This window comes from Ictalurus furcatus, chromosome 26, assembly GCF_023375685.1.
Source record: "Ictalurus furcatus strain D&B chromosome 26, Billie_1.0, whole genome shotgun sequence".
Classification (NCBI taxonomy): Eukaryota; Metazoa; Chordata; class Actinopteri; order Siluriformes; family Ictaluridae; genus Ictalurus; species Ictalurus furcatus.
Genome location: NC_071280.1, coordinates 2,225,838 through 2,237,869, shown reverse-complemented (window position 1 = coordinate 2,237,869; position 12,032 = coordinate 2,225,838). Strand labels below are relative to the sequence as shown.

At 41.1% G+C, this 12,032-nt stretch overlaps 1 pseudogene; it reads left to right on the top strand.

Annotated features, from left to right (window-relative positions):
* Window positions 1-2,642: 2,642 nt before the first annotated feature.
* On the top strand, window positions 2,643-7,926 carry LOC128602276 (macrophage mannose receptor 1-like; annotated as a pseudogene).
* Window positions 7,927-12,032: the final 4,106 nt, after the last annotated feature.

Here is a 12,032-nt window from a genome sequence, read left to right as displayed (position 1 = left end):
GCTCTGGACGGTTGAAAGTACATGGTTGTTCTGGGGTGACCCTTTCCTCCTCCATGCCTGTGGGGGGTTCCTCTCCTGCCGCTCCTTCACTGCACTCTGGGCCCAAGTCCTCCAACGTCTCAACATTACGCTGTGCTTGTTTAGACGATTCTTCCATCTTGTCCATCTTCTCCCTTATTATTCCCGAATTAGTTTTATTCTTCTCGATGTTCTTGTCCTGTAGGTTCTTCTGTTGCGGTTGTGTGGGGTCACTGTCTCCACCGGTGATAGCGGTGTAGGGCTCAGAGTGAAGACTGTCTGTGGTGTCGGTGTTACTGCAGGTATGGACGCAGGTGTCGGTGTTAGCACTGGGTGCTGTGATTATTTCAGTGGTGTGTTCCTCACTGACCTCTTCTCGCTGTGACCTCGGTGTGTCGTTGCCCCTCTCTGCCCCAGGCTCCTGTTCTCCGGTGTCCCCCTGCTGGCTGTCTCCGCGCTGCTGCTGTACCCCGGCCGTGTCTCCCCCGGAGCTCCCCGGCTGCACCGCTCTGCATGGGCAGCTCAGCCGTTTATGTCCGATCTCCCCACACCCAAAACACCTCAGGCGTTCGGTGGTGGCGAAGACGGTGTAGCTGCTGTCGCCGTGTTTACACTTGAAGTTTATATCCAGTGTTTGATCTCGGTTGTTAATAAACATATTAACCTGTCTCCGGAAAGACAGGACGTGTTTCACCGCGGAGTTCTTACAGCCGAGCGGGATGTCCGTCATGGGGCCGGCGAACTTTCCGAAGCGGGCCAGCTCCTTCATGATCAGCTCGTCTTTAACGAAGGGGGGGGATGTTAGAAACAACGACCCGCGTCGCAGGGACAGAAAGAGGGGTAATGTGTAGCATGTCACCTTTCAGCCATATTCCACTTTCACACAGCGTGTTGGCGAATCTTTCTTTTTTTAGGAAGATCACCACCGCTTTGTTCATTCGGGAGGCGGAGTAGATGTTCTCACACCTGACCTGCTCTCCCACCGCCAGCAGAACCTCCTCCACCTGTTCTCCATTCCTCGGTACACACCTGACGCCATGGCGGAGAGACAGCGTCTCCCCTCCGGCCACGGAGGCCATGGCGTCCTGCTCACCTTCGCCCACTCTTAACTTTCACTAACCACCGCTATCTCAATAACTAGACCTTCAATAAATTAAATGAAAGAAAAAAGGACAAACTTGAGAAAAACCTTGGCAAGACGCCAAACCACTCGCACGCGCTCTACACACCACGCTCACTCCACCGCCGTGCATGCGCAGAGAGAGAGGAAGAGAGAGAGAGAGAGAGAGAGAGAACGAGAGAGGGAGAGAGAGGGAGAGAGAAGGTGAGAGAGAGAAAGAAAGAGAGAACGAGAGAGGAAGAGAGAAAGAGAAAGAGAACGAGAGAGGGAAAGAGAGAGAGAGAGCGAGAGAGAGGGAGAAAGAAAGAGAGAGAGAAAGAGAGAGAGAGAGAGAGAGAGGGTGAGAGAGAGAAAGGAAGAGAGAGGGAGAGAGACAGAAAGAGGAAGAGAGAGCAAGTAGTACCCACAGCACAAAAGAAGTACAATAGGTATGAAAATTAAAAGGATTTACAGACCTGGAGAATAATCTAGACAAGGTGCACCATATTGTACAACTTGCAGAAAGAAAGTTTCATGGTGGAATGGGATTAACAGACAATTTATTATATACTGCAGATGCAAATACTTAGCCACTCCCATGCATTAATTGTGACTGTTTACATTTTTTAATCTATTTCTCTATCAACATCAATTACTAATCATTATATAAAAATCATTTACGTTACAACTATGAGTTTAATTATGCCGGTCATGTCACGGCAAACCAGCGACTCCATTTCCCAGAATGCACCACGGACTACAAACATGGCCGACGACTACAACTCCCGAAGCTACACACTTGACTAATCAGACACACCTGTTCCCAATTACAATCTCAATCACAGCACACTACTTAAGAGACACACGCAGGCACGCATGTGTACACCACACTACTTAAGAAACACATGCAGGCACGCATGCACACACCACACTACTTAAGAAACACAAACACAAACACACAGACACAGCCTTTGTGAAGACTACACTCAGTTATGTTTTGTCTCTGCCTTGACCAAGCTAATAATTCACTGACACAGATTCTTGGAGAGAAAATTTTACTAACTCAAGTCTCATGGGTTAAATGAGTTTAGTTGGTTTATTCTGTGAGCAGGGTTGCCAGGTTCCATGTATAATATCCACCTATTGTAGATACATATTCAAAATCAGAAATGCCAACACCACTGTTAACTTATTTCCCATGAAAAGACTAAGAACAAAAAAAAATATGAATGTGTCTACTGTACCTTTTCCAGTGTCTGAACATATTTAGCTAGTTTTCTTTGGGCCTGTGATGCATGTACCCAGTCTGAAACTGACACACCTAATCAGAATCCGTCAAAACAATCAAACAAGACTTCATCTAAATTTCATATCATTATGATTCATTGAGTCTAAATGATTATTTACTATCGTAACTGCATAATTTATGAATACCATTGAGACCCCTGGTTCAAGCTGTATTTAAATAGCTGCTTAAACGTCACTAACATTGCTTTTGATATGAAGTCAGGAATAGAAACGATCTAGGTACTATTAATGGTACAGTGTTTATTTTCATATCTTTCCTTAACAAAAATTATCTGAGACAGGATAAGCAGAGGAGTAAACAGAAATAGTTTTAGAGCCTGTAGTACAGTACTTTAGGTGGACATGGGATGAACATGTGGAACTCGGCTCAAACCAGTGACCCTGGATTTCACATTTACTTCACATTCACCACCTTGTAAATACAACCCTTTCAGTCCACTTGTCTCAGTCAAGGGAAATTCATACAGCGTCCAGTCTGTAAATAAGAACAGGATATACCTACATAACTGTCCTTTATATCCTCAAATAAGGTCAGGTGAATTTCATAAGTAATACGGAGGGGGGAAAACCCTTTTGAATTGGTCACCTGTTATTTCCTGAAAATAATGATGGCATCACTGTCACAAACACCTGATACTGAGATAATATCTGTTACTAGGGCAATATGCAAAGTGAGCGTCCAAGAGACATACACACCATCACCATTATACATAATACAGACAGTGTGTGATATCTGTATTTACCCCTCAGTATTTTCCTGTTAATCAGAACTGGCGCATCTTTGACTCTGAAGGCGAAGAGATGGGAGGGGTCGAGAGAGGACGGTGATGCTGTATAACAAGAGGTTTGTTATGTTCAGGTGCAAAAGCTGAGAAGAAGAACAGAAGCACACATTACCACAAACTCAACACACACCCTGCGTGGAGTACAGGACTTACATGAGGTATGAACATCTACATTTTTATCTTAATATGTATATGTTTGGATATGTTTATACTACAGCACGGCTCAGACAGTAGTTCCAGCTTTAACCTGAACAGATGGTTTATATTAATGCACTCGTTCTAATGTGTTATTGTTTCTAACACACACACACACACACACACACACAAAGTGACTTGTATGAAGTTATCTTAGTTATCAGCACTTTGTAACAGTCATGGTGTTTTGTAGAGAGGAGTTTACTCTTTCCAGTTTCATGGTAAAATGACAAAGTTGTGTTTTTTGAGAGAGAGAGAGAGACATAGAGAGAGAGAGAGAGAGAGAGAGAGAGAGAGAGAGGGGGGTCAGTGAGGTCAGTGATGGAATGATTAACACAGCACTGATGTAAGTGATAACAGGACACAGAGAGAGACACTGAGACAGTCAAGTTGTTAATTTATAAAAAAAAAAATCATGTTGGATATGTTTTTCAGAATTTTATTTTATTTTTTTCCCTACAGATACAGTATGGTTTGTCTCATTTCAGTGACCCTGCTCTTGTCAGGTCAGTGTGTAGACAAAGACCGTGTGTGTGTGTGTGTGTGTGAGTGTGTGTGCGTGTGTGCGTGTAAAAGAGAGAGAGAAAGAGAAAGAGAGAGTGTGTGAATGTAGGTTCATAAGTGATTGTGGGCTCTGTTTTCATTCCACTGCCTGAATTTACTGTTTAATTTCAGCATGTAGCTGTTAGCCGATATCTTTTTCTCTTTCTCTGTCCATGCTGAAGTGTTGAGCGGCTTAAAAGTGTGTATAAAATTCAGAATCTGCTGACGCAGCTGTGTTTTCAAACCCGTTTTACTCCATGAATTGTGCTCCACCTCCTGAAATTCCCTCTTAGCGCAAACGCAGGGATAAGACTGTATTTTTCTGACGCAGTCTTAGAGGTCCTGTCCTAATGTAGGTTTACAACACAGTTTTGTGGATGGTCTCTATTTGTCTCATTTTTAAAAGCCCAAACAGGAGCCTGACTTTAGCTGTGAGCTTAACAAGCCATGTTGTGCTCCATGTCCCAGATATATACTGTATAATGTCTGTTTAGAATAAATTATCTCTTCATTCCAAATGATGCATTCATATTCAATTACATCCTTAATATACTTAATATACACCTGGTCTCATAAATAATTCAAATCTACAAAAATCAGACTGTAATCTTTCTCAATGAAATAAGATATAATAAATAAATATAATATGGCAGCACTATGAAGCAGGTGTAAAGGGTCATTTGATGATTCGATTACACAACAGAATAAAGAATCACATACTGTAAACGACTTAGCATTAGCCAGTTTTTATGGGTTTAATTAGCATGGTGGCATGGAGTTGAATGACATTAGTTCTTCAAGACATTTAAAGTTTGCTAGCTGGTTAGCTAATGTTTTAACGGCACATGCTGTTGTTTCTGTTTCTGATTCCTCAAAATATAAAAAATGAGCAGGGCTAAAAACAAATTGCCTGATGTTAAAAATCCAGTTTATTTAAATGACAAATGACCCAAGAACAAAGTAATTAGCTTGAGGTAGCAGTTGTGGAACATATTTGCCAACTTTAGAAGGATGACCTTATAGATAATGTGAAGATTGATCTCTTCTTCCAGGAAAGAATATTCTCGAATAAAATTTAGGAAGTGTATGAAGTAGAGCTTCTACCAGATATTTGGCATCTGACATTTGACATCTTTTTATCACATGCACTACTCACTTTGAAGTTAAAATAACTTTACTCTTAAGGCAAGACATTACAGTTATAGTCACTTACTTATGATACTTTTTTTCTGCTATCTACTAATTGCCATTTTCCCACTTATTAATAATAACGCATACATTAGATTATTAATGATATTAACGTGTATATGACATGAAACACTCCTATATGTTTCAGCATAAAATGATCAATTTCATATTTTTACTTTCTGATCTCCTTATAAACATCAGCTCTGTACGTTATTCTACGACTGTATTATAAATCTGTAGCTGTGAATTGGTTTACTCATTTAATAAAATAATAATATGACTCGTTCTCATGTTTCTCACAGTAGTATGTGGTATAGGAGCATATATTCCTCATCGCTATCACTTTGTGAATGAGAATAAAACCTGGAGTGAAGCTCAGAATTACTGCAGAGAGAAATACACTGATCTGGCCTCCATCAATGACATGGGAGAGATGATGAAGCTGAATTACACACTGAAGATGGAAACTGTAAAGAAAGCTTGGATCGGTCTACAGAGAGAGGGCACTGGGAAATGGCAGTGGTCTCTGGCAGACCAAACTTTCTACAGAGACGGAGACACTTACAGAAACTGGAGTAGTGGAGAACCAGACAACCAAGGGGGAAATGAGTTCTGTGTTCAGATGCAAAAAAGCACTGGTTCTTGGTATGATGACAGATGTGATAGAACATACTCTTTTGTGTGTTATGAAGGTATGAACTTGTTAATAGATGTTAATTAAAGGAAAAATAACACTTAATGACTTTACATTAATGAAAAAATATCTGGATGATCTGAGTGGAGTATTTTATTTCTTTTAATTTTTTGGACTGATGTTATTTTAATGGCAGAAATCTGATGAGTGATGAATGAGTTGTTCATGTTGTAAATTAAATGTCTTTCAGAAAAGAACACAAACACTAATAGATACATGTTTATTAATGAGAGAAAGACCTGGTATGATGCTCAGACCTACTGCAGAGAGAAATACACCGACCTGGTCAGTGTGAGGAACAAAACTGAGAATGAGGAGATCAGGAAAGTGATTCAAAGTGCAACTGATGTATATGTTTGGATTGGTCTGTTTAAAGACTCCTGGAAGTGGTCAGATCAGAGTAATTCCTCATTCAGATACTGGAGCTCTGACAAACCCAGTGGAGATTTGAACTGTGCTGCAGTGAATGTGTCTGATCAAGACCACTGGACCAGTGTGAACTGCACAGAAAAACTCCCCTTCATCTGCCATGAGAGTGAGTCACATGATGGTGCTTCAACAAAGTGTTTTTTATTTTATTATTATTAATGATTACTGATACTGTTTTGTATTAAACTGTTCACAATACACTTAGTTTTATAAATACAATAGCAAATGTATTTCTGGATAAAATGTGCAAGACACATCATTAAAACCTTTCTATAAATACAGACATATGCAAAAAAAAAAATATATATATATATATATATATATATATATATATAATTTCCATCAACCTTATTTTCAGCACTTATATCCACATTTCGTTGCTGGTTTAATGTTCCTCTACTAAATACAAGCTGAAAAATCAAACAGTGAAACTTTCTATTGGGCTGTACATGTTCACTTTATCTTTAATTGAATGATTTCTCTGTTTCAGAGAGACTGGTCTTGATTAATCAGAGTCTGACCTGGTGGGATGCTCTGAACTACTGCAGGAACCATCATTATGACCTGGTCTCAGTGCGCTCTGAGGAGATGCAGCTCTGGGTGAAGGAAGTGGTTCAAAAGGCCTACGTCACGACTGCGTCCAGCGTATCTGGTTCTGGGTTTTTGGATCGATGGTCTGCTACCAGGACTGGGCCCCGGGGAATGGGACATGGAATGAAGACTGCAGCCATGAGAGGAGAAGCGGAGCAGTGCAGTCTGGAGGAAAGCAGCAGTGGATCGAACTGTCTGAGGGCTACAAACTCAACTTCATCTGCTCTACCTATGACGGTTAGTCAGTGTTTTTATACGCATGTCATCTCATAAGCTGTTTCTATATTGTAATTAAAATTCCTTCTTTCTCTTATTAAACATGAAGATATGTTTTAATAACATGAAGACTGAAGACAATCTGTGGTCCTCCATCTGTATCCAACATCAGCAGATCTACAGTACTGTCTCTTTTATACTCTTGCTATAATGTATACTCTTTATCCAGATGTTTCATTATATTTGTAATATTATATTCAGTATATTCCACAGGCTCCATACAGCATGACCTTTTCATATTCACAGAGTATGTTACCTATATTATACTTGCTTTTCTTATTAATAGAGGGTTTAGGGCAGGGGTGTCCAATCTGATCTGGAATGGGCCGGTGTGGGTGCAGGTTTTCATTCCAACCAAGCAGGAGCCACACCTGATTCCACCTGTTTTAATCAGTTGATCTTGGCTTTCAATAGACTCAGGTGTGGCTTCTGCTTGGTTGGAATGAAAACCTGCACCCACACCGGCCCTTTCAGGATAAGATTGGACACCCCTGGTTTAGGGGCAATTAAGGTGAAATCTATTTACTTGATTTTTATACTACAGTGTGTTTGGTATGCACATTTCATTGTTTTTAGAACACCTAGCCCCCAAACAGTGATGTTAAAATGTTATTATTCATTATGGTTATACAGGTGTCATGCGATAATTTTCATATTTTGTGAAATTCTCATGTTTTCCTTTTACATGTTTACAAATAAGTTCATTATTGAGATTTGTGCATAATTAAATGGTGATGGTTTCTATACCTGGAATTTCTGAGCACGTGTTTATTAATGTGTGAGAATGTAGACTGTAATGACTGAAGCCAGTTACATTTCCTATCAAATAAAATCAATTTCAAGTAAGCATTTTAGTGTATCCCTGTGTTTCCTCTGTGTTACACTTCACAAACATACACACAAATATGAAGATCCAAAGTTAGGCTCAGGTTTAGAGATTGTAGCTTTGGTCATAATTTGATATGTGTAGTATCAACTAAAACTACTTTCATTAATTAGAATTTCTCTTAATTTTGTCCAGTTATTTTTTTACTCTCCAATGTGTAAATTGTGAAGAAGAATAACTCCATGCATAACTCCTGAGATTTAAACCCACAATACTCCACATATTAGAACTTTACACTGTTCCGCTAGCACCACCCATTTACAGCTGTGATCCTGTAATGAGAGCCTCACACCTCTCACACCACCAAATCTTACCCACATCTATACACTTCTTAACTGTTTAGTGATCTTAGCCATCAGTAACAAATTGAGACTGATTGTAGATGTGTTAAATATGATAGCTGTGCTGAAATTATCACCACATGAGGGCTGTCGAGTCCAAAACAAGGCCAAAGCCCGGACTAAGTTCTCATGGTAGCGCCCAAAGCATGCTGAACTACACTTCCCAGCAGCCCCAGCACATCACATGTCCTAATCACGCTCATCTGTTTCTCGTCTCACCCTCATTAGGAACCTTAAATAAATCCTAGTGTTTCTGCACCTCACTGTCAAGCTTTTGTTGTTTTGTTCATCTTTGTTTATGTGTGCCACAGCCTAGGACTTAGTCTAAGTCTTTTTCTTAGAATCCATTGTTTTTGTACATGATCCTTTTTTTTTTTTTTTACTGATTTGTTGTTTGTTTTTGCACCTTATTTCAATAAATCTGCACTTGCATCCACTGCTGCCAACTCATTACACAACATAACCATGATAAAGTCAAAATCAAGCCCATAGAAAACTGAAACTGAGTCAAGATTGAGACAGAAAACATACACAGACCATGATATGAATTTCCAATTGCTCCAACCAGAAAAAAGCAAGAGACAAGAATACAAAGGTGAGTAAATTATTTATTAGGAGGGAGAGAGAGAAAAAAAAAAAAGAGATAGAAAGAAATAAAGAAAGAGAGAAAGAACCTTATCATTCAAAAACATTATTTTAACAACGCATTACCAGTTAAAAAAAAAAAGAGATTTTCGGCTCCTATAAAAGTCACCCCTTTGTTTACACTACATTTCTTCTAAAACATTGGAAGATTACTATTCATTTGATAATTCATACTCATCTAATCCTAGACTCAACCAAGGCCTTAAATAATTTAACCATGTTGACTTCTTGTCCTTCCAAACAAATTTTATAAGCCTTCCAAATGGTTAATTTTGCTTGACCAACCAAAAAATTTGAGAAGGTACAGATTTCCTGCCTGTCACGAGAATATCTACTCCCATCAATAAACACTGTTTTCAAAAAAAAAATTATCCCGAAACTACAAAAAGTTTTATCCAAAAGATTGAAGAACGGAGATAATTTACAACATTGCCAAAAAAAAAAAACATGAAACACAGTAACAAGTTCATTACACAAAGTGTAAAGTGAGGAGGTTGCATACTTAGATTTAAACAAAAACACTTTGTTGGTAACGCACAATGTAAAAGTCACCAGACCTTTTTGGTAGAGGATTTTTATACAATAACCGCCATGAAGGTACTTTATTTTCCAACTCTAAGAGATGAGTCCTCCATTTTGTATTCTTCCTCCCTATTAGTTGTCTGACAAAGTAGAACTTTACACAAGAATTATATAATTTTGTTCCCTTTCAATGGGAACTTCAACATTGGGTTTAGCATAACACTAAGGGAGCACCTCTCACACACAACCGGAATCTGAAGCTTGTGTCAAATCATGCCTATTTATAGGCCTGCCATGATCAGGTGACATGGCAATTAAGCGTGTCACGTGATATAAATATGGCACCTGTGAAACACACCGTCAGCCTTATTATCTTCAGCAAAAGTTTGCATGTCAGTTGTTTGTGTAAAGAAACAAAAAGATGCTTCATTTTATCGCTATCTTTTCTCAAAATCTCAGAACTTTTCTATCCCTTTAAAGAAAAGAGAAAAAAAAGGAATGTGCGAGAAAGAAAAATATGAGTGAGAGAATTCAGGAAGTGTGTTACGGCTTGCTCCTGTTTCATCACAGGGAATAGTGCACACTTTCTGGGTGAAGTGTCTACGGATGTAGCATGCGATGGCGGCCTCGAGAGGCCGCCTACAATAAGCGGCTCGGCTCGCGACTCGCGCTCTTCTCGGAAGCCTAAGCGAGTTGGGTTTCAGAGCCTCGCGGATCTGGGCCGGCCGCTGCCGGGGCTGCTAGCCGTCTCATGTCCGGGGGATCTCTTATAGATCTGGAAGAGGAGCAGGAGACGAGCGCTGCTCTATCTCTTGCTCTGTCTTCCGGGTTTGGCTCTCCGCTGGATTTTGGAGCTCGCGTCGTGACGACTCCTTCCGCTATGGAAAGCCAAAAAGGGAAAAAAAAACACACACAAAAATAATAGTAACAATTCCTCTCTGACTCCGAGGAGCCAGAAGGATGTGCTAAAAACTGAGAGCAGCATATAAAGAGCTGCTTGAAGTGATTACTAAGGCTGGATGAGCCTTTTTCTCCCCAGTGAAAGTAAATCCCCCACACTGCAGAAACTCCCCTTTCTTCCAGAAGTGCATGACAAAATATCAGGCTTCTGTGGGAAAACCATGCATAAGCCATATTTATAACCCTACGATGTTGGATTATTCGGCCATTGTGGGGAATGAACGGTATGGCTATTTAGCTATGCTGAAGGTGGAGGAGGCGCTTGCGAGCTACCTCTCTCCATCGATGGCAGGTAATTAAGGGGACCGGCTTTGCCATCCAAGCCACCGTGTAAGGCCACCGTGGCATTGGTGGGCAAGGCCTATGCAGTAGTAGTCTTGCTTATGAGTCACTGCAGACAATGACAGTGTTGCAGGCCTACCAAGCAGACCTGCTGAGTAAGCTCAACATATGGCGGCATTCAGCCAGTTCCTTCCCTGTTGTGTTGAGTTCACCCGGGCATCCACGAGTGGAGCCTGGGCCAGCACTAGTGTGAGGGCGACACAGAAGGTGAGTATGGTAGCCCGCCAACCGGGCGGCCACAGTCGCGGTCTGCTGCTAGGCCTGATCTGAGAATGGCCATAAATGCCAAGCAGGCAAAGAAGAGAGGTCCTAAGGGGCCGTGGAGGGACGTATTAGGCGACATGAGGTTGTTAGAGCAGTTAGCCCACAGTGCTACTGTAGGGCCTCCCCTAGCAAAGGCGGTCCCAAGTTTTCAGTGTTCTCTGGTCAGCGAGCTGTCACAGGCAATGAAAATCTCATGCATTCCCTCCAATAGAATGTGGAATGGTTAACGTCACTAAAAGACCATCTGGCAGCATGGAAATTACTGCCAAATGTGTCTCCATGGGTTCTGCCTACCATAGAAACGGGTTACCGGGTCCAGTTTATTGCTCGACCCCCCCTGTTCAGAGGTGTGCCCATCACAGTAGTCAGCACAGACCAGAGCCCAACATTAGTGCAGGAAGTAAGATCCCTATTGGACACAGGGGCCATAGAACATGTACCCCGTTCCCTAAGGGAGGGAGGTTTTTACAGCCGTTATTTCCTGGTACGCAAAAAAATAGGAGTATGTGGCCAATTTTAGATCTGTGTCATCTGAACTGTACTCTTCAGACATACACTTTCAAGATGCTGACGCTCAAACTTATCGTTCCACAGATTCAGTTTGAGGACTGGTTTGTGACGATAGATCTAAAAGGTGCATATTTCCACATAGAATTATCGGTAGCTTCATCCTCTCGCACATTCACAAAGTGCATGGATGTCACTCTGCCACCGTAGTGACTCCAGGGCATCCATGTACTAAACTACCTGGACGACTGGTTAATCCTAGCATGATCCAGGGGACTGGCGGTTCTACATCGAGATGTTGTTCTCACCCACATGAAGAGCTTGGGGCTCAGGATGAACCTCAGAAAAGTATGCTTTCCCCAGTGCAGTGGACAACTTTTCTAGGGGATATAAGGATTCTACTATGATGAGGGCGTTTCTATCCCCAAAATGCGTAGGG